General features: G+C 45.7%; 1 protein-coding gene across 1 annotated transcript in view; it reads right to left on the bottom strand.

Moving 5' to 3' along the window:
* The window catches only part of CUNH1orf21 (chromosome unknown C1orf21 homolog), a 106,220-nt gene extending 101,665 nt beyond the window's left edge, over positions 1–4,555 (bottom strand). Inside the window, exon 1 of the mRNA XM_050306653.1 lies at positions 4,442–4,555. The gene's annotated coding sequence lies outside the window, so the exon portion shown is untranslated. The remainder of the gene's footprint in view (positions 1–4,441) is intronic.
* Between the last annotated feature and the right edge of the window lie 15,367 nt (positions 4,556–19,922).

Raw genomic sequence — 19,922 nt, 5'->3', positions numbered from 1 at the left:
ACTTTGTTAACACCCATCTATTCCTGAAATGGTTGAGGATGGAAGCCAACATACAGGACAGTTCAGGGATTCAGCCACTTTTCACTGCATGATGCTGCACTTATTGGAATCCGTATTTCTTAACTTCAAAGTCTTTAATACAGTTTTTAAATTCTGTTCTCCACATCCTTCCACGTTCCCTAAAATGTTGCACAGATTTACTTCAGTAAATCTTCAAACAACATTGCTGAAGTTGCTCCTTGGTAAGTAGGAACCCTTTTGATGTCTTGAGTGGCTCCCAATCAAGATTTACCACAACGTGTGTGCAGGATGAACAGCTGCAGAAATCACATAATATCTTGTACTTTAACTTTTTTTTTTTTTTGCATGCAATCATTTAAATATGACAGCCATAATGGTACCTATTTATGAAAGGTGACTGTAAATGGGGCTGAAAGCACGCCTGACTGCAAACATACAGCAGTTATCTCTATATATGTTCTAAGATCTGTTAATATCCCCACATATAGTCTGTTTCTGTGTGAAAACCTAAAAAGAAAGATATTCTTCCACAATTCAGATAAAATTACAGGCACTTGAAAATGGCAAGCTGTAAAATGAATAAAATCAAGTCCTTCTCAGAGTGCCCAATTATACCAGGAGTTCACCAACACAGGAGGCTGTGAATACTAAAGTCATAAAGTTTTTCAAAGCAAATCAAGACATTTTTAAGAGAAGACAATCCATCAGCAGCTGTTAAACACAACAGCCTCATTGGAACTGCCAGCCCGAAGATTTCCTAATGACCACTGGAAGGGTTTACCAGGAGGACAACTCTGGAGTTCCAGTTTTCCTGTGCACCAGAAAAGTGGCCCCAACATCAGAGCTACTGAGCTAGTCAGGCCAAGAATAACTCCTCTTACTCCATTCACAAAATTGAAGGTGACAAGATCCCAACCTGTTAATAAATTGGAGCTGAAGTAAACTAATACCAGTAATAGTCTTAACATTACTGAGTGCGTATCCCATCCCACACCGCCTCCTCTGAACATCCAACAATACCAGAGCCTTTATAATATTAGCTATTCCCCAAAATCCCTCTTTTTAGATTCCAGCGCACCCTAAACGTGCCTGTGTACGTTTATCACAAATATGTCACACAGCACACACACAGAGCAGTCAGTAGCACAGTGATGGACATTTGCAAGTGCCTGTGAAATCCCTTTGCAATTCGATGTCTGCTTATGTAGAATCAAACACAGTCAGCAAGGAAATAATAATAATAACAATAATAACAATAATAAATAATAATAACAACAATAATAATAATAAACTCCTTCTCAGAATATTTTTGAATGTGTAGCCAAAATGTAGCCCTGTTTCACCATCTCCTGAAGGATGGAAAAGCAGCACCCTTAAGGGTACCTTACCTTCCCCTGAATGAGAGGAAGGCTGGAAGGGCTCGCACTCCACACCAACACAAAGGCCTCTGGAAAACTGACTGCAGGAGTCAGCTATTCCTCCTTTCTCCCAACCCCTCGATGCCATCACAGAGTGTATTTTTAGAGCAAGGTCCACTTCCAGAGCACCAGAGCCCACGCCAGGGCACTGTGGTACAACCACAGAGCAGGGTCTGAGCGAGCACAGACAGGGAGAGTCTCTGCTGACAAATACCTCCCTCTCCTCCCTGCGCTCCAGATACTTCCCCATCCCAGGCTTCCACCTTCCCCTTTCAGCTCTTCTCTCTCCCAGCAGGGTCTCACCTCTGGCACAGCAGCGATGCCTGCGCCCATCATCACCTCCTCTGTGAGCACACTCCGGGAGACAAGCCTCAAAAGCCCTCCTGCAGCAGTGCTGCTCCCACAACAACCAGGGGAAACAGCCAAATAATAATGGACCGGTTGAGGGGCTGCCAGCTTCAGAAAACGTGGCTGGAATTGAGGTTTTTTTTTTTTTTTTTTTTTTTTTTTTTAGTTTAGAAAGCTTCCAGTTGAGCATCGGGTCATCTTCCTTGACCCAACACCTGGGCTGCCACAGCACAGAGCCTGCACAGCACCCCAGGCATCCCAGGCCGTGCACGAAGATGTTCACCCAGGCCTTCGCCTGCCAACTAAATGAAGCTGAAAGTAAGTTTGCCCATGCGTGCGAGCAGCACCTAAGGCACTGCAGAAGCTCCTGGAGCACAGACAATCGATAGTAAGCACGTTATAACCCCAAGGAGTTTACTGAACACTTATTTAGTACATTACTGTGTCCACTCATTGTGTTTTCATCCAGTATTTGCAAGACGCCGACTGCAGCAGATCTGCCCGATGTAAACAATCGCCCTAATCCACACTGTTAGATGGATCGTGTTTACCCAAAGCTGAATGATCATTTCAACCTTTGTTAATCTGATTGCATAACAAACCACAGCAGCCTTAAATAACCAAGCTGCTCTCTCCAGAGCGGGTTAATTGAAATCAGTCATTTCAGCACCCTGTTTCTTTTTAAAAAGAAAACAAACAAACAAACAAACAAAACAAACCAGACCAGAGAGCAAGCAGAAGATAAAAGCACCTGGCAGATCATGGAGAAATAAGAAAATAAGAGCACCTGGTCACTGCTTTCACAGCCAACTCCCGTACACATCACAGCGTGCAGATGCCATGTGGTAACTTCTCACCTGGTGTAGGCTGTGAGCACAAGGTAAAGCGGAATGTTTTCAACCACTGAACAATATTGTGCAATCGAAGCACATTCTGCTGGATCTTATTCACGGCTCCAGCACAGGCTCGTAAGCAAACTCTCCAGCGTGGATTTCCAAAACAAGTAATTGCACGTATATAAACAAAGGCCGTAATTTACACGGCAGATCCTCTAAAAGCTTATCTAGCTCCTGACGTCACACCCATAAATTACAACCTAAAGCACCAGTGCCAAAGTGCTCACGCCCTCCCACCCCAAAATGAGGGTGATTAATACCAAACCCTGCTCATCTGTGCCTGCGCCTCTTGGGAATAAACACACATGAAGCACCTCCCGACACAGAGCAGTATTTAAAGATTCTCCAGACAATGAGAAGATTTATAATTATTATGGCGTTGCATCATCACAAAGCCTTAAACAAATCGAGCTGCCTCATCACACGACGCCTAACATAATGTAAGGTTCAACAACACCAAGCAGTATCGGCGCACTCCACTTGCACCAAATGGCAAACACCCCCAGCCCCCCGTGCACAGGGATCTCCAGGAACGTGGAGCCTCAGGGCCATTATCAAACAGCAAGTTAAGAGAGGCAAAACCAAAACACGCAGATCTCTTTCGACAGACCCGGCACCGGAATTTTTCCATCTGAAATCCAACCAGCCAGGGCAGCACGGGGAATGTGAAGGGCAGGGACACGGGAAACTGAATTCAGCATTTCTCAGTTTTAGTTCACCGGTCTAGGAGCAGCTTGGGAGAAATCGTGGTCGTGTCGGGGGCTGATACGGAACCACCTATTGATGACAGCCAGCTTTCCACAGCGCACGACAGAATTCCTCCTCGGGAGCGGTACCCACGGAGGCTCCCTCCCCGCAGAACTTGAGACAAGACGGGCATCAGCAAACGACTCCCTAACCAACACACGCCTGAATACCTCTGTAAGGGAAAGCAAGCCAAGTATCTCTGCTCCAGGCGTAAATATCTGCTCCTCCGAGGCCGCAGCTACCCACAAATAATTGCTAATTATCCCAGTGCCCCTCCGATCCGCCTGCGCCAGGGGAACTACCCACACAGCAGGCCCTGCACCAGGGAAGAAAGAGGCTCCACCGCTGGGTCTGTGCCGTCTCCATCACGCTCTGCCCGCACCGAATTCACCATTTCTGCGCGGCATTACCAATCTGACATCACGCCAGGGCAAGCACAGCCTGACATCTACAGTTAACTCGGCGATGGTGTAAGTGCCGCCCGGCTCGCCAGGCGTTCCGTGTGTGGCAATACGCGGCTGCTCAACAGCCAAAAAGAAGACAGATATATATATGTAGATGTAGACAGATACAGACACACAGACACACACATAAAGCCTGCCACAGAGCGGCTGGCAGGGGCCGGCTCGCTCCCCCCGCCCGCAGCGCGGCCCCCGCGCTGTGCCCGGCCCGGGGGGCTCCGCCGCCCCCCGCAGCCATCCATCCGTCCATCCATCCGTCCATCCATCCGTCCATCCATCCATCCCCCCCACCCACCGCCGGAGGGTCCGGGGCCGCCCCGCCAACCCGCTCCGCGTACAAAGCCCGGCGGGCCATGAATAAAACATCGCCCCGAGGAGGCGGCGGGGTGGATGGAGTGGGGGTCGGCGGGGAGGCGTCGGGATACGAAGAAATAAGGGATAAAGAACGGAAAGGCTGCGCGGGGACGCGGCGGCGGGAACGGCCCCGCGGGTGGGGAGGAGAGAAGAGGAGAGTTCCCCCGACCCTCGGCTCGGCCCCCGCGGGTCTCACCTCGCTCGGAGCGGCTCCCCCGGGCTGGAGCGGGCGGGGGACCGGCGGCTCCAACTCGCTGTGCGGCGGCGGCGGGCGCGGAGCGGCCTCTCCGGGCAGCGGGGCGGGCCGGGGCGGGGCGGGGCGGGGGCGAGCCCGGCCGTCACCGCGGAGGAGGAGCCGCCGCCCGGCAGAGCCCCGCGGGGCGAGGGGGGGTGCGGGGGCAGAGCCTGCATCCTGCATCCCGCATCCTGCATCCCGCATCCTGCATCCCGCATCCCCCCCCGCGCTAAGGTGGGAGAGCGCCGGGCGTCCAGGGTCAGGTCAGAGAGACGCTCTGAATACAGAACCACAGAATTGTCAGGGACCTCTTGGGAGATCGTCCGGTGCGACCCCACAGCCGAGGCGGGCAGGGTCACTTGGAACAGGTGACGCAGGGATGCGTCCAGGTGGGTTTGGGATGTCTGCGGAGAGGGAGACTCCACGCCCTCCCCGGGCAGCTGTTCCGGTGATCTGCCACCCCCGTGGAAATAAGTTCTCCCCATGGAAGCAAAAGGGCAGGCAGTGATCTCTTCGCTCTCATGACCAGTCACAGGACTCGAGTAAACAGCAAGAAGCTGTGTCAGGAGAGACTGAGGTTGCATATCAGGAAAAGGTTGTTCCCCCAGAGGGTGGCTGGGCACTGAACAGGCTCCCCAGGGCAGTTATTACAATCCCAAGGCTGCCAGAGCTCGAGGAGCATTTGGGCAACGCTCTCAGGGACAGGGTGTGATTGTTGAGGTGTCCTGTGCACGGCTGAGATGATCCTTGTGGTCCTTTCCAACTCAGCATGTTCTGTGATTCTGTGTTGAGATGGAGCTTGTTCTGGTTTAGTTTATGGTCATTGCTCCTTGTCCTGTCACTGGGCACCATCAAAAAGGCACCATCCTCTTGGCACCCACCTGTGAGCTATTTATATACATCTCAAATGCATGGACCCCCATGCCTTTGGTGTCCTTCTCCCACTCGGCAAGCGGACAGTGGAATGCTTCTGCACCTTCTTGTGGAAGTTGTTTTCCCAGGAACATAATGCCTATCAGCTTTGTGGCACCACACACCCAGATTTTCGCTGGCAAAACTGTATTTTTCTGTTCACAGAGGCAGAGTTTTTAATCAGAATGACTTGACTGACAAACCTGGAGATGGAGGTGAAGCTTCTTTAAAGACTGGGTTATAAAAGCTGTCTCAGACTGTTCCTGCCAGGAAGAGCTACCATGTGAACTAGAAAGACTCCAGCAAGCCTATATCCTTTTCATCACTTAAAGTTTTAGTATTGTCCCATAATCCAGGCAGATAGGTTTTCATCTAAGGAAATTTTTCCTTCACCATGATGAAAACACTGAAATAAAGAACAGTTTGTTTGCCAGATCATTGGCAAGATTCTATTTGAAGTAATTTCTCTCTTCGAGTTTCTAGCAATTAATTATTTTCTGCTGCATTGGAAATCACTACCAGAAAGGTGCACGTAAACAACATCAAGACATCCCAAAAGAGGGAATATTTTCAACTCTAGGTTGACAGCTACAAAGTTGACCAACTTTGGTTTTTCTCTGGAGAGAGCCTGATGCTGTTTCCAAAGACAGATGGTGCTTTTACAGTGAAAAATATATGATTGCTGTGCCTCTATATACTGTGCTTCCAGTAAAAATGATCATAAAAGAACAGCATGAAGCAAACATATTTTGTTTAGCCTCCACAAGCAAACCTCCCTGATGTTTTCCTTGTGATGTGTGCAGCTAGTTAACATGCATAATAATTATTTACACATAAATCCATTTCCTTATGCAGAAATTTAATGATCGAGCCTTTGCCTACCACTCTCATGTAGTCAAAGAGATGTCTAAATGCAGAAAATAGTTATTTCACTGATTTCTCATGTTTGTTTTACTCATTTTTGAGATGAGACAGTGCAGGGTTATTTTTAGAAGCTGAAGAATTATAAACAGAGTAAACAATTTCTGATATCTCGAACATATTTGGTACTAAGCGTAGCTCACATCAACTCTGCCTCTTGCTCTGTCCCTGCCTAGTGGTGCCTGAACTGAGTATTAATTCATTAACCCAAGAATAAATTATGGGTTTAATATCAAAACCAAAGGCTGGGGTTTTTCCTGCAAAAGGAGGACAAATTTCATCCTGACTTTTTGTACAGTAGAAATTGGCTTTCTCAATTCAGTTCTGCTGCTGCTGTGGGAATGAATTGACTTGGATCTGAGGGAGCCATGGACTAAAGAGTAGCCAGCAACAAATATTTAATATTTGCAAAGACAAAAATATTGTTGTTGTTGTTATCATAAGAAAAAGAAAGAAACGCACAAGCTCCTCAATTTCTTGGAAAGGAGAAGGATGAGCTTAGAAATGAGTGTGGAAAGTCAGTGGCTGCACAGGTTGCACCTGGTTGTCTTCTTTTTTGACCAATACTGCCACACTACAATTTTTTGGTTGGCTTTATCTATGCATTGGTTCTATTCTGATGAATCCCCTTTATTGCAGCGTGCTTTTTACCCAGGATGATGGATATTATTTCCAATGCAATCAGAGTGGGAATATGGACTTGTTTCTCACTCTGGGGCTCACCTTATACTGTCAGAGTGCCCTGATAATCACAGAAGAGCATTTGCACTAAATAACACTAACTACACAGGCAGAGTGAAAGTGTTGCAGATGTGTAGAACAAGCCTTGAAGATGCAAAATGCAAATGGGAATGCTGGAGAGAGCAAACCTCTTAAGAGAGCAGTTAAAACAGTGGGGGGAAAAACACCAATTTGGCCTATTTATGAAAAAAAAAAAAAAGTTATTTGGCTTTCATCACACTGCTGCAGTGAAATGAAATGTCTGTGCACGTGTGCCACACATGTTGCCTAGGTTATGATAATGCAGCAATGCTAACAGGACTCTATCTGCCTTCTTTTCTCCCAAAATGGGAATGCAATTCACTTGTCTATGCCAAAGGTATACATGTTGTACCTGTGTGCTACTTGTTCTGGGTAAAAAAATAGACCATTACTTCAATCAGGGGGTTGTTAGCAGCACAACTGTCTACCTTTCAAGCTGAAAACTGTTGCAAATGCCTAAATTAGCCTGTTTTATTTTCTGAAAGACACCGGTGACCTCCTGGTACTTCAGTGAAGCTCTTCACTTCAGAAAGGGGAGAAATGAGAGCAGTCATGTCTCAGCTCATAGATAAATAGGTGAAATTGCTGCCCATTTATCCCAAAGAACAGGAATTCAGAAAAAAACAAAACAAAACAAAACAAACTTAAAAATTAAGGATTCTGATTAATTAGTATCACCTTGATCCTGAAAAGGCACGAGCTTTGCAAATGCACTTTCTTCCCACGGATTTTCCATGTCCTGTAAAGTTTGAAGGTGTCAGGTACCGAAAGTTTTTACAAGATACCAAACTTGCTGAGGTGGGTTTGATGCTGCAAACCAACGAGCTGCTCTTTGAGCTGTTCTGCTGCTTGACAAGCAACACAGGAGCAGACGTGTGAGCTTCCCAGCTCCTTTTTAATGGTGCATTAACATCAAAGACTAGCTTTACATATTTAAATGACTACAAATTAGTGGATGTTTGTTTTGCACAGCCTGGCCCTGCTTGTTGCATTCACTGTCGTTATTAAAATGGAAATGGGTGTCAATCTGCAGTAAAGAAAAACTTGGACTGCAAATTCTGGGTGTCTCAGAGAATGCATTTTAACCAATAAAAGAGTCCTGAGCTCTGCTCTGGGGGGACCAGGGACAGCCCCCAGGGAATGGCTGGAGCTGTGCCAGGGCAGGCTCAGGTTGGATCTCAGGCAAAGGTTCTTCCCCCAGAGGGTGGTTGGCACTGAACAGGCTCCCCAGGGCAGTGGGCACAGCCCCGAGGCTGCCAGAGCTCCAGGAGGGTTTGGATGATCCTCTGGGGCACAGGGTGGGACTCCTGGGGATGGGCCTGTGCATAACTAAGAGCAGGACTCGATGATTCTGGTGGGTCCCTTCCAAGTGAGCATATTCTGTGATTCTGTGATCTCTGAATAAATAATGCCCTTGGAAGCATGAACTGCTCTCATTCACCTCACCCAGCAGAACACCTGTTCAGAGGGTGAAAAGCAGTCAGAAATATTTTTTTAAAAGTCAAAGATTAATCTGCATCACTACAGCTGCATAATTCTCCAGAAATTTCTTTTTCACGTTTTCATCATCACAGAACAGGGCCTACACTAAAGACCTGGGTCAGGAAAGCTGTAGGAAAAAAAGAAAGGAGAAACCTATAGATACCCACGGGGATTTTCAGACAACCTTTGCTTATTTCAGTTCTGTGTGTGATGTTTGTTTATTTACTCTACAGATTCAAGTATTCTCTTTATACCTGAGCTTGCAATTAGGCGAGATAAGACAAAATAGGTAGATAAGCCCTCTGATAAACCACCCACATTTTGCATGCTATATAAACAAGAACAAAGCATCTGTGTCAGAGCATCCAATTGTGAGGTCCTCATTCCAGATTAACAATTTAGCAAAGCTGTCTTTTAATTTCAGGCAAAGGCAGAGAGAGGAAAAAACAAGCAGGAACTTTAGTTTTCAGTTGTTCAGTATTTGGATACTTCTGAAGTTAATACATTGGGGGGGTTTAGCCTAAATTATGTTATGTTCTGGGACTGGAGTCACAGGCTGTGTGATTAGTCTACCAAGATCATAGAATCACAGAATCATAGGATACCCTGAGTTGGAAGGGACCCACAAGGATCAACAAATCCAGCCCCTGGCCCTGCACAGGGCAGGATCAACTTTGATTTGTGTGCTTGGTGGCCCAGTTTGTTAGAAACCCCCATCCTTTGGTATGCTACTTCTTTAAACAGGCAATATATGGTGTGAAAACCCAGGATATGAGTGGCAAGTGAGGATTGGGTACTGTGTTCCCGTTCAGGACACCAGGAAATGATCCCTCTTACTTTGGTTGTGCAGAATTGCATCCAAAGCACACGCTGAGTTGTGCTCATTACTGAGCTAGCACCAAAAAAGCCAAGAACATTTTCTTCTAGCCTACACATTTGTTTCTCAGCACCACTTAGGCGAGCACGGCCTTCTCTTTAAGCCTCTTAAGCTTTAACACAGCTCATTTTGACACTAAATTACCCAGAGAACCCTTATGTGGGCAGCTCTACCTCCCCTGGATGGGTGGGCATCTCCTGGTGGGAGCACTGAGGGACACTGCTCACTAGTGATTTTTTTCTCCTGGCATAGACCCACTTCCACTCCTGACCTCATCAGGAGTATACAAAGCATTAAGTTAGAGCCCAGCTTTAAGTTAGAAATTTAAGTTAGAAAAAGGGCACTCATCTGACCCAGAGACCCTCCATACACCAATATTTTGGGACCTGCACCAGCAGCTCACACAGGCTCCTGCTGACCACAAACCACATCCATTGGGATGTGCCGCTGTGGCCAATGCCCCAGGGAATCTGCCAAGGCCTGGGATCAAACGAACAGGGTTACTGGGGAGCAATCCTTCATACAGGGAAGGATTTCATGTGTGTTGGATTTTGCTGTCTGGGTATTTGGGAAAGGGCTGGGTTGGTGTGATGGTTCCTTGGCAGGATGGCCAGAATGCACTAAGAGCAGTTTAGTTGTGATAAGATCTCAACTGCTGATGTTGAGTATTGAGATGACTACACCAGGAGATAAACACTGTTAAATTGTGTGTAAATCAGTCCTTCAGAGGCCCATAAAAATACTGCTTGCAAGATACATAAAGCAAAAACTGGTGGCTATAACAGTAATGGAGGATTTGGGCATTTTAGACGTGTTTTGTGCACACACACAGAAAAAAAACAAAGGCAAACAAAACAAAAACCCAAAACAAACAAAACAAACAAACAAAAAACACACAAAAAACCCACAACAACATTCCAAGATCATAACTAGTTGAAGGATGGCTTTGAACAGTAAAACTGGAGTGGGTGAAGTCATCATTTCTTCTCTACCCAAGCCATTTATCAGCATCTCAGTAAGGGACTGTGCACCATGTGCAAAGTTAAACCTGCACACAGTTTTTGTTAGATGAAGTCTCAGGTCTCAGCATCTCAGACAAGCAAACAGGGGTTCAGTAACTACCCTAAAGCCCGGAGCAGGCCTGTGAAACAAAGGTACATGGCTAACAGGTCATGTTCTAACTGCTGGCACAACTTCCTCCTTTTCATGCACTGGAAGTGGGCATCAAAGAGAAATACATAGATGGATTTTCCTGCATCACTTTTCATACCAGAAAGGAGAACAAGCTACCTTGAGAAACCCTGCTGTCCGTATGGAATTGAAGGTCTATTTCCTCGTGCACCATTGTGTGTTATTCCCTTTTAATTTCCAAGCTGAGGAAACAAAGAAAAAATATTCTTGTCATTATGCTGCTATTATGGCAGAGAGTTTAATTGCATTCAAATCAAGGCAAAGTTATGATTCCCTCAGAAATTGTAACGTGGTCCAAAACGCTGAGCTCTTCTGGAGCGATGGTTGCTGCGCACCTTTACAGAAAACATTAAGCTGACAGAAAGTGTGTATTATGGTCCATGAGGGAACTATTACATGGAATTTCACAACTTGTAAGGATATGTGATTAATCACAAGTGCATTTTTATTGTAGCTTTTATATATAGGTTATGACACAGAGCTGTAGGGTAGGATTTGCCTGCCTTAACCGAGGCACCTCAGAATTAGATGTCCATGCTACAGCTAATCCTCCATGGATCCTTTTAAAGTCAAATAAAGGCAAATAAGGACCTCCAAAGGCTGATTTGTCTCAAGTGAAGTGAATGACCTTCCAGAGGCTTGTGCTCTGCTGGGATAACTGGCACAATCACAGGTACCTACGTTGTGTTGTTTAATCCACAACGTTGTGAGGTGAATCCACCCTTGGGGGCAACTCAATGGTGTTTAGGAAGACAATAATTCCATCATCACTTTGGGGAGCTTTCTCTCAATAAACCTGTCAAAAGTTTTGCCCACCTTGCTCTCCCACTTTGTTGGTGCCTATTTGTCCTTCTTCCTCCTTGTAATTTTCAACTCAGAGATTCGTGGAAATGCCACCTCTTTCTGAAACAAACAAACAAAAAAACACAGAAAGACAGTTTCAGTTCGTTATCAAAACTCCCTTTCTCCCTAGGCTGCTCAAAAGATTCTTTCTTGGAGTAGGAAAGAAAAAAAAAGTTAGTAGAAAGAAGGATGTGCCTTAAAAAAGGCAGAGAGGATATTGCCAGTGGTTGTGTCTTAATCATCTCTGCAGCTTAGAGGCAGAGAGAGGAATTGGAGTGGCAATAGGAGGCATTAAAAGGCAGGTATCTGGGACCACATTTTGGAAAAATCTACATGAAAGTCAGAATAGACACTCATGGTGATTAAAAGCTGCAGATTCCTTAGGAGTTCACTCTTGGTAAGTTTAGTTGGTTTGAGGCCAAATCAGAATTAGCGTTTCCATTGAACTGTGCTAAAATACGACACATGGTTTGGGTGTTATTTATGCATGTTTAAGCAGAATGAAAAAATGGGCTCTCCATCATAATGTCTGGACAATGGGGACTATTATGGACCTAGAAGTTCAGATTCAATGTCCAGCTCAAAAATTTATACATCCCTGTGAGAGGCTGTGGAGAGGCTGTTTGGTTAAAAATGGCATGAAAGCATTCTGGCCACTCTCAAACCAGTGAAGGGCAGTAGCAAAATGTAGTTCTGTGTTATTTGTTTTCACAGAATTCAACTATATTCTTTGGTTTTAGAAGTCCAAAGACCTCTGTGAAGTGGGGTCTTCTAATCAGCTTGTTCTGTTGCTAAACAACAAAGAAAGGTCAGGGGAAAGACAAGATAGGTCCACAGGATGACGTGGGAAAGGCTGAATGTATTGCCCAGCCCTCCCTGAGTCTTTTTTGTGATAACTTCTCTGGAGGACTACACAGAAAATCTCCTGGTGTCCTTATACTCATGCAGGATGCCCAAAGGATTGAGTAGGGTGCCCAGCTCCTGTCTTCTCCATCAGAAAACAAGTCCAAATTTGGACCTCTGAAAGGAGGAGAGATGCAAGTCTGCATGTGGGTCAAACTGCACTTTTCATGGCAAAAAGATAGTAGATCCCCAGAGGAATGTCTGTCACCAGTGGACACGGGGAATGGAAGGGAATCTGACCTTAGGAAAAAGAGGGAGGGTCATTTCTTCTGCGGTCTGAGCCTGTGACAGTCCACGTTAACTGTAGTTTTACAAAACCAGCTGAGGGTCACTCACAGCTTCCCTAAACTGCTGAGCCACAGCAGAGGCAGGAGTTGGGCACATGACTAGGTATTAATACACAGCCACCTTGACCCAGGTGATCAAGCTGAGTATGGAGATAATCCATCCTTTTCTGAGTGGGGGTACAGGAGAAGAAAGGAAAGCTGCAACATTTCTGCATCGGCTCCAACAACATCTGCAGCCTTGCTGCTGGTGGGATGAGGTGCCCCAGGCTTCAAAAAATATGGAGGCATCTCCCCCAAGGTTACTATTGCCCCGGGAGTCTGAAGAAACCATAAGCCAAACTAAATATTAACCCACCTCCAAGGACTGCAGCAGTGTAATTTTTTACAGTGTATACTACGCCTGAGACCATGCAAACATCTGTTCCTGGGTTTGGTTGTTTGTTTTGTGTCTGTGCCTGTGTGTGCATGTGCTTTTTGGAGAGGGAAAGAACTCTCCAGTCTCTGAAGTTCGCTGTGACTCAGAGGTCCAGGTGCGAAGCTAAAGAAAAGTTGAATCGAAGCAGATTGAAAGAAGACACTTTAAGGAGCCTTAAACAAGCCTCTGTTAATGTGCAGAGGTGGCACACTTCATCTGGTGTTTAAAAAACCTTGGTTTAAATTGTCTGTGCAGCGTTGAAGGTTTCCCAGTTCTGCACAACTGTGGTAAAGAAGTACAGTGCTATTTCCTGCCTTGGTTGCCGTGGGGTTGTGCTTGTCCCCGTGGCTGTTGGCCTTTCAAAGGTGTGGAGCAAACCTGAACCTCCAGCTCACACTATTCATGACTTCTGCTCCTGGGCAGCAAGGGGAAGGCAGTTCCCAGCACCCAGGGTCCATCCAGCAGAGCCTTTCAAAAATGAGAGAACACTGGTGTGTTGTGTGGTCTGAACGGAGGTCACACCGTCCCCAGCTGTCTCCTTTAGGCTGACCTACTCCACATCAAGCCTTGAGGTGTCTTGATGAGCAGGACCTGATATTTCATTAGTTCATTTAATGTGCTGAAGGTGGAGGGAAAAGCCTGACTGGTTTGTACCCTTTAGCAGACACCACCGCTTGTGACTTCAGCCGTAGGTGCAGCACTTAAGTGAGTGAAAAACAGAGTAACTAGGAGACTGAGCACCATCCCAGTTATCAAGAAGCAGAGGATAAGTGCTTCTCTGCTTTTTGTTTCAATGAGGACCAAATCAGGCTCTTAAATGACTTAATATAATAATTGGGGAACGAGGCGACCCAACTCGTCCCTGTGGCCACCTGAGCTCCTGTACTTCCTTTCAGAAAATAGCTGCCTCCATTAACCTTATTCCATTTAACTGGCTTAAGTGCTGTCTGTATTTTCTATACTGTGACCAGAAGGGAGAATGAATGCCCTACACAATCTCACATATTTATGTGTACAACTAAAAACATACTGGAGGAGGTTCACCCTTGCCCAGCTTCTTGGTGTTGGACGGGGAGAAATTTAGCCAAGTAAGTTCTGAGACTGCGTGGGAACACACCAAAGGCTGTGTTTCTAGGGTTCAAAATAATCTCAGGGCTTCTTCAAACGTGACTAAGCATTTCCAAAATCAAAAGAGCCTGCTCTTCGCTCAGGGGTGGTGGGGATCAGTGCTGGGGTCCCACCAGGGCTGGGTGCTGGTTTCACTGGGGCACGGTGTCCACTCCAGCCACCGGCTATCTGGTGAAACAGGAGCAAATACTTCTCAGCTCCTCACCCCAATGGTGCAAAGTTTCATTTGGCTGCATTTGAAGAGCACTTTGAAGGCACAAATCCCAAGCATTACGATTTGTTTCAACATGCGTGTCCTGCTAGCAAAGCGCCGTGTAAGAGCCCAGCACTCCTCTCAGCCACAAGGGTATTAAGAATGATGCAAATGATTCAGAAATGCGAGTGGTGCAGAGCCCATAAAAGGTAGCAGATGTAAGCCAAGCCAACAAAAAAAAGGTCTGCATGCTCCAAAGGTGTGTTACAAGAGACTCATAACAATAGATGCAGAATAGAATTTGTATTGTAGAAGAGCTCTGGGGAAAAAAAAAAAAAAGCATGTAAATCAAAAAATCTTTTCCAAGATATTCTATAAATACATGAACCTTGCAGGCTAAGAGATGGGTTGGAGGCTGTTACCCAATCTGCCCTGCAGCAGGCCAGGAAACTGGACCTGTTGCTGAAAGAGAAACAATTTTCCAAGATTTATAGACTGTAAATATTTTATTTGCCCTGCAAAGAAGGAGTCCATACTCGTGGCAAAGAATGTGTACAAAGAGCGAGGAGGGTTGGGTCCTCTTTGGTTTGGTGTGACTGAAAATAAATTAAAGCCTCCCTAGGAAGCCAAGAGAGTTCAGGTGCCCTTTAGCCCCGTCCCATTCATCACAGGGAGGGATGAGGAGGTTCCTCAGGCACATCTGTCCTGGGAGCACCACAATGTCCTTACATGCCTGAGACTGCACGGAGAGTTTTTCAGACTTTACCCTGGGCTGTAAAAATACAGATGAACAGTGAATACAGAGCATTTTGGTGTCGTTTCCTATTCACAAGCTCGTGTCCAGCACAAACTGCAAGGTCCTTCTGCTTTTAGCTCTCTTACAGTTGGGTCTAAATTAGCTGAGACACAGCACATCTTTCCACCCCTCTGTACCCTCCAAGCAGTGCCTGAGGGTAATGAACAGGGGGGTTGGTGTGTGCATTCTCCAAGTCTCATTAGAGGTAGCACCAATATTTACCTGTTTGCACTTCAAATGAAAGGGAGTCTATGTAATACCATCAGCGATTCGGTCAATATTGGCGCAGCCCAAGTGCCAAGTGGAGAGCTGGAGGATGTTTTCATTCACCTCAGCACTCTCTATAATGCTGCAGATTTCCCCAGGAGACTGCTTTCTGTCACCACAGTGTGACAAAGGCTGCAGAGGAAGGGCAGTTGGTAGGGCTGTCTGCTAAATTCTCAGGTTGGCTCCTGAATGAGGTGCTAAAAGCGCCTCCAAGCTTTACTCTCATCAGGGTTGTCTCTGTCTCAGAAACCAGCTTGTCTGTGCTTGGTATGTTAAGCATCTTCTCTTCCTTCTTCTGTTCTACCTACCCCACAAACCTTCAACTCCATGTGGGAGACCTCAAAGTTTTTCCCCTTACCTGCCACACCACCCTTACCAGTGGTGCAGCTGATACCTGTTCATCAGCATTTGCTGATTGTAGTTGCCAGCATAACTTTCCATTCCTAAGATGTGGCTGGCTGGGAAGAGGGATGAAATACATGTATTTGTTCATGGATACCCTTGTGAGAGAACATTAAGGATTATTGTTGCTTGCTTATTTTTCTGTGGCAGCCATCGCAGTACTTTGCAGATAGAAGTGGGTTTGTTCTTCAAATCGATCCAAGGAAGGGAAGTTCACTGATTCCCACGTTAGAGATGGAAAAGCTGAGGCAGAAAAGCAAGATGACTTGCTCCAGAAGTCTGTGGAGGAAGAGTGGGAGGGGAAATCCCATCTGCCAAAGAAGGAATTAATCCAGACTACAGGAAACATGGGAGATGACTCAGCTGCAGATGATAAGGAGGTTGAAAGGCAAGTGAAAGCTGGCCTGAAATCTGGATGGATGAAAGGGAGAGGAACTACATTTTTTGAAAAGACTCGGAAGAAAGTACCTGTAAATAGGCAGCTGAAAGGGAAACCAGTACCTTGGGACTTATCTGTCAGAAAATACAGAGCCTGAAAATTCCAAGGTCTTCTCTATTTGGCTGCAGCACACTGCTGGACAGCAGGCTTGGAGCAGCTCCTGCACACAGGCAGTCTGAATTCAAGTCTGAGCAAAACACCCACTCTCAGATCAATAGTTCTGTTCACAGCAGAGGTTGCTAGACAGGGTCACCAGAAAGAAGTTGTTATTTTGCTACTGAAAATTCTCAGTCTCTGGCTTGTAACCACTGCTGTTTTCTGCCTGTTGTATGTTACCGGGCTTAAGCTCGTGTTACTTTATATACTTTAATATTTTTCACCTTTGAAAAACGATGGTGAATTAGTCCTCCATCATGCTAATAAGAGTTTTTGTCATTCAGGTTTTTTGCACAGTGATATGATGGCAGAGATTTAGCTGAAATCTGAAACTACAGATTATTCATATGAATTTAGTAAGGATAATCTACACTGGACCAAGTCCATAATTCATGTAAGGTAGTTTTTCACGAGTCAGATACTCCCCAGGCAACCCATTCCCAAGATGATTTCTCTTAGTCTTAACTCCAAGCTTTGTATTCAATCACCAAAACACACTTCTACCTCTGCATCATCTGATGGTCCTGCTCAGTTCTCTACTAATATGCAAGCTGATGTCAGTAGTGAAAAAACTGCGCCTGAAATAGAGCGTGTCTTAGGGAAAGGAAGGAGAATGAATTACTTCAGCCATGAATTAGTTCAACAACTGTTATCTTGCTGGGATCAGGATTTCACAGTGCTCTCAGCGAAGAAATATTGCACTGTATGAGTAAAGCTCCGGGCTCGTATCTCCCAGCATCAGAGGAACTTACCCGTGCCTTCCCCTCGGCTGCTGTCGGTGCAGAGCAGTACCCAAAGGAGCAGTGACTCAACAGCAACGAGTCCAGCCCGCTGAAATGTGAGCCGGGATGTTTTCCCTGGGGACGTTTCAGATAGCTCCTGTTTCTACGTGGGCTACAGATGGGGAGCAGAGATAGCTTCACAGGAGCCCTTCTGAATCACAGAGGGCAAGAGGGGAGGCAAGTGTAAATCATCGGGCCGAGGCAGCTCAGTCACCTGAGTCTAGAAAGCGTCTACGGCTCGTTTGTAGGTCGAGGTTTGCAGGGAAGGTTGTTGGATTGACTCGAAGGACTCCCTTGCCAGTCTTCCAGTAGATCCATTCTTGGTGGTTTCTGCTCTGTATGGTGGCTACCTGTGTTCCTAGAGCTGATATCTGTGCATACCTCGGTGCTGCAACGTGCTGCTGTTACCTTATCTTCAGCTAAAAGAGAAAATGAGGAAGTCTTGCCCCCTGGGACCTCTTCTGGGCCAGCCCAGACGTATCCTGAGTGTTCCCCATTATTGACGCCTGGCATCTCTTGTGGCCGCTGCCCGTGGACTGAAATGTGCTGTGTGAATAAACACAGTATTCCTACTTGATGAGAAGCAACTGTCCTTCCTGGTATTCACAGCTTCCTGACAGTGGCAGTTGCTGACTTTATTAACAAGCACAGCCCTGCCCTTCTGGAGTTGGTTTTAATTTACCTCAGCTCTGCCACAAGATATCCTTTGGATGCTGGCAGGAGGCAAAACAAACTTCTGGAAATAAAGACCCAATAAAAGATAAGTAAAATGTAGCTCCAAAGGATGTAATATTTTAGATGAAAGGCGTCCTTCAAAGCAGTCCAGGGGATGGCAAAAATGATGCCTTCAAAACTGGCAAGCGCCCAAACCAGCTTCAGTGTTTAGATAACTGAACATCCTTCTCTGAAACCTGATGGTGGGAGAAATTGATGCAAAGATAAAAATTTAATTTGCAAAGGAAAAAAGGACTGGCAGAGGCATACACATTTTGAGACCTGATGAAAAAAAATCTCTTCATAAAATTACATTATGGATTAGATTTATTGCTGCAACGTGCAAAACAAGTCCTGAATGATGTTGTAAACGTCCTGGTGTACTTGCAGTCCCTCACTGGTTGGACACTGGAACAGGATCCCCAGGGCAGTGGTCACAGCCCCAAGACTGCCAGAGCTCAAGGACAACGCTCTGAGGGACAGGGTGGGATTGTTGGGGTGTCTGTGCAGGGCCAGGAGTTGGACTGGATGGTCCTCGTGGGTCCCTCCCAGCTCAGGATATTCCATGACTCTATCACTAAACTACATTCACCAGAGTGATGGAGCAGGCAGCAATCCCATTGCCTAATTTAAACATCCACACTGGAAATCTGCTTTGCCTTGGCTCTGCTTACAGTCAGTGGAGCCTAATTCACGTTAGGTCCAGCCCAGCCATGCTGTGCTCTCTGGTGAACACATTTTTTTTTTATTTTTTTTTTTTTTAGCATTTCCCAAGGCCCCCAGTGCTGGATGGATCTGTGTGGTACCACACACATGCACTGAGGTGGGCTCCAGGCTGACCCTCCAGCCACTGCTTTTTAATCCAATGCTGCAGCATCTGTAACCTTGTAGGAAGCTGAGTGAAAACAGACCAAGTCAGCAAGAAGAAACTCCAGTTTGGGAAGGAAGTGTGCTGAAGGTCACAACAGAAGGACACTAAATTCAAAATACACACAGTTTAACTATAAAGGTGTAAAAGGACAAATGAGAGGAGATTTATAAATCTGCTCTTGAAGGAAATCTTCTCTTGAAGGAAATCTTCTCTTCCCAGGAAACAGCTGGTGTATTAGGAGGAATATATTTGAAGTAGCTTAATGTTACTTAAGGATGTGCCAGCTTAATCATATTCATTAACAACTCTTCTTAATGTACAAAGTCAAATAGACAGAGAACCAGGGAAGAGACCAGATTTTGTGCTCAGCCCTGAAAAAAAAAAAAGGGAAGAATAATAAAACAACCGTGGAAAGAGAAAGAACTGTTTGCAGATTGCACATAAGCAGAACCTTGTATCAGGTATGTTCATCTTTGGTCTGGTTTATGTGTATTTTATTGTTCCATTTTCAAACTTCCTACCCAATAATGTGTAAAAAAAAATATGTATTCTAGACAAGCACCTCATTAAAGTAGAGATTTGTTTTGTCAAAAACCGGATGTTTTCAATGACATGTAAGAATGCTGAAGCTAAAAAGCATTAAAATAGCTACAGCTGGTGATGCATGTTAACACAGAGGGAGCCTGCTCCAGTATACTGTGCAAATAGCTGCACTTCTTCCAGTGGGCTGGAAATTATTGCCTGGTTTTCCTTGCTAAATGAAAGATGCTCTGGTAAAGTTATGCCTTTGCATTGTACACAACTTTATTTTCCCCATTGAGAAGGTGGAGAATAAGCTCTTCAATTTTCAATGACATTTGCAGATGTTTTCTGAAATGTGAATCCTCCTCATTACTCCACGTCACTTTGGAAGGTGCCATTGGGAATTTGGGGTGGGGAAGGGATTGCTCAAAGCTCTTCCACAGTCATGAGTAAATAAAAAATAATCCTTCTAAAATCTCATCAAAATAATATGTATTCCTGATTTAACTCCCAAATTTGAAATAACAGTTCGTTTACAAATTTCCCAGTGCCTCCCATCAGCTCAGCTGGTTAGAGCAT

The sequence above is a fragment of the Myiozetetes cayanensis genome, unplaced genomic scaffold (genome assembly GCF_022539395.1).
Source record: "Myiozetetes cayanensis isolate MyiCay16 unplaced genomic scaffold, myiCay2020 scf12, whole genome shotgun sequence".
Taxonomy (NCBI): domain Eukaryota; kingdom Metazoa; phylum Chordata; class Aves; order Passeriformes; family Tyrannidae; genus Myiozetetes; species Myiozetetes cayanensis.
Note: the sequence above shows the minus strand (reverse complement) of the source record. Positions and strands in the feature narration are given on the sequence as shown.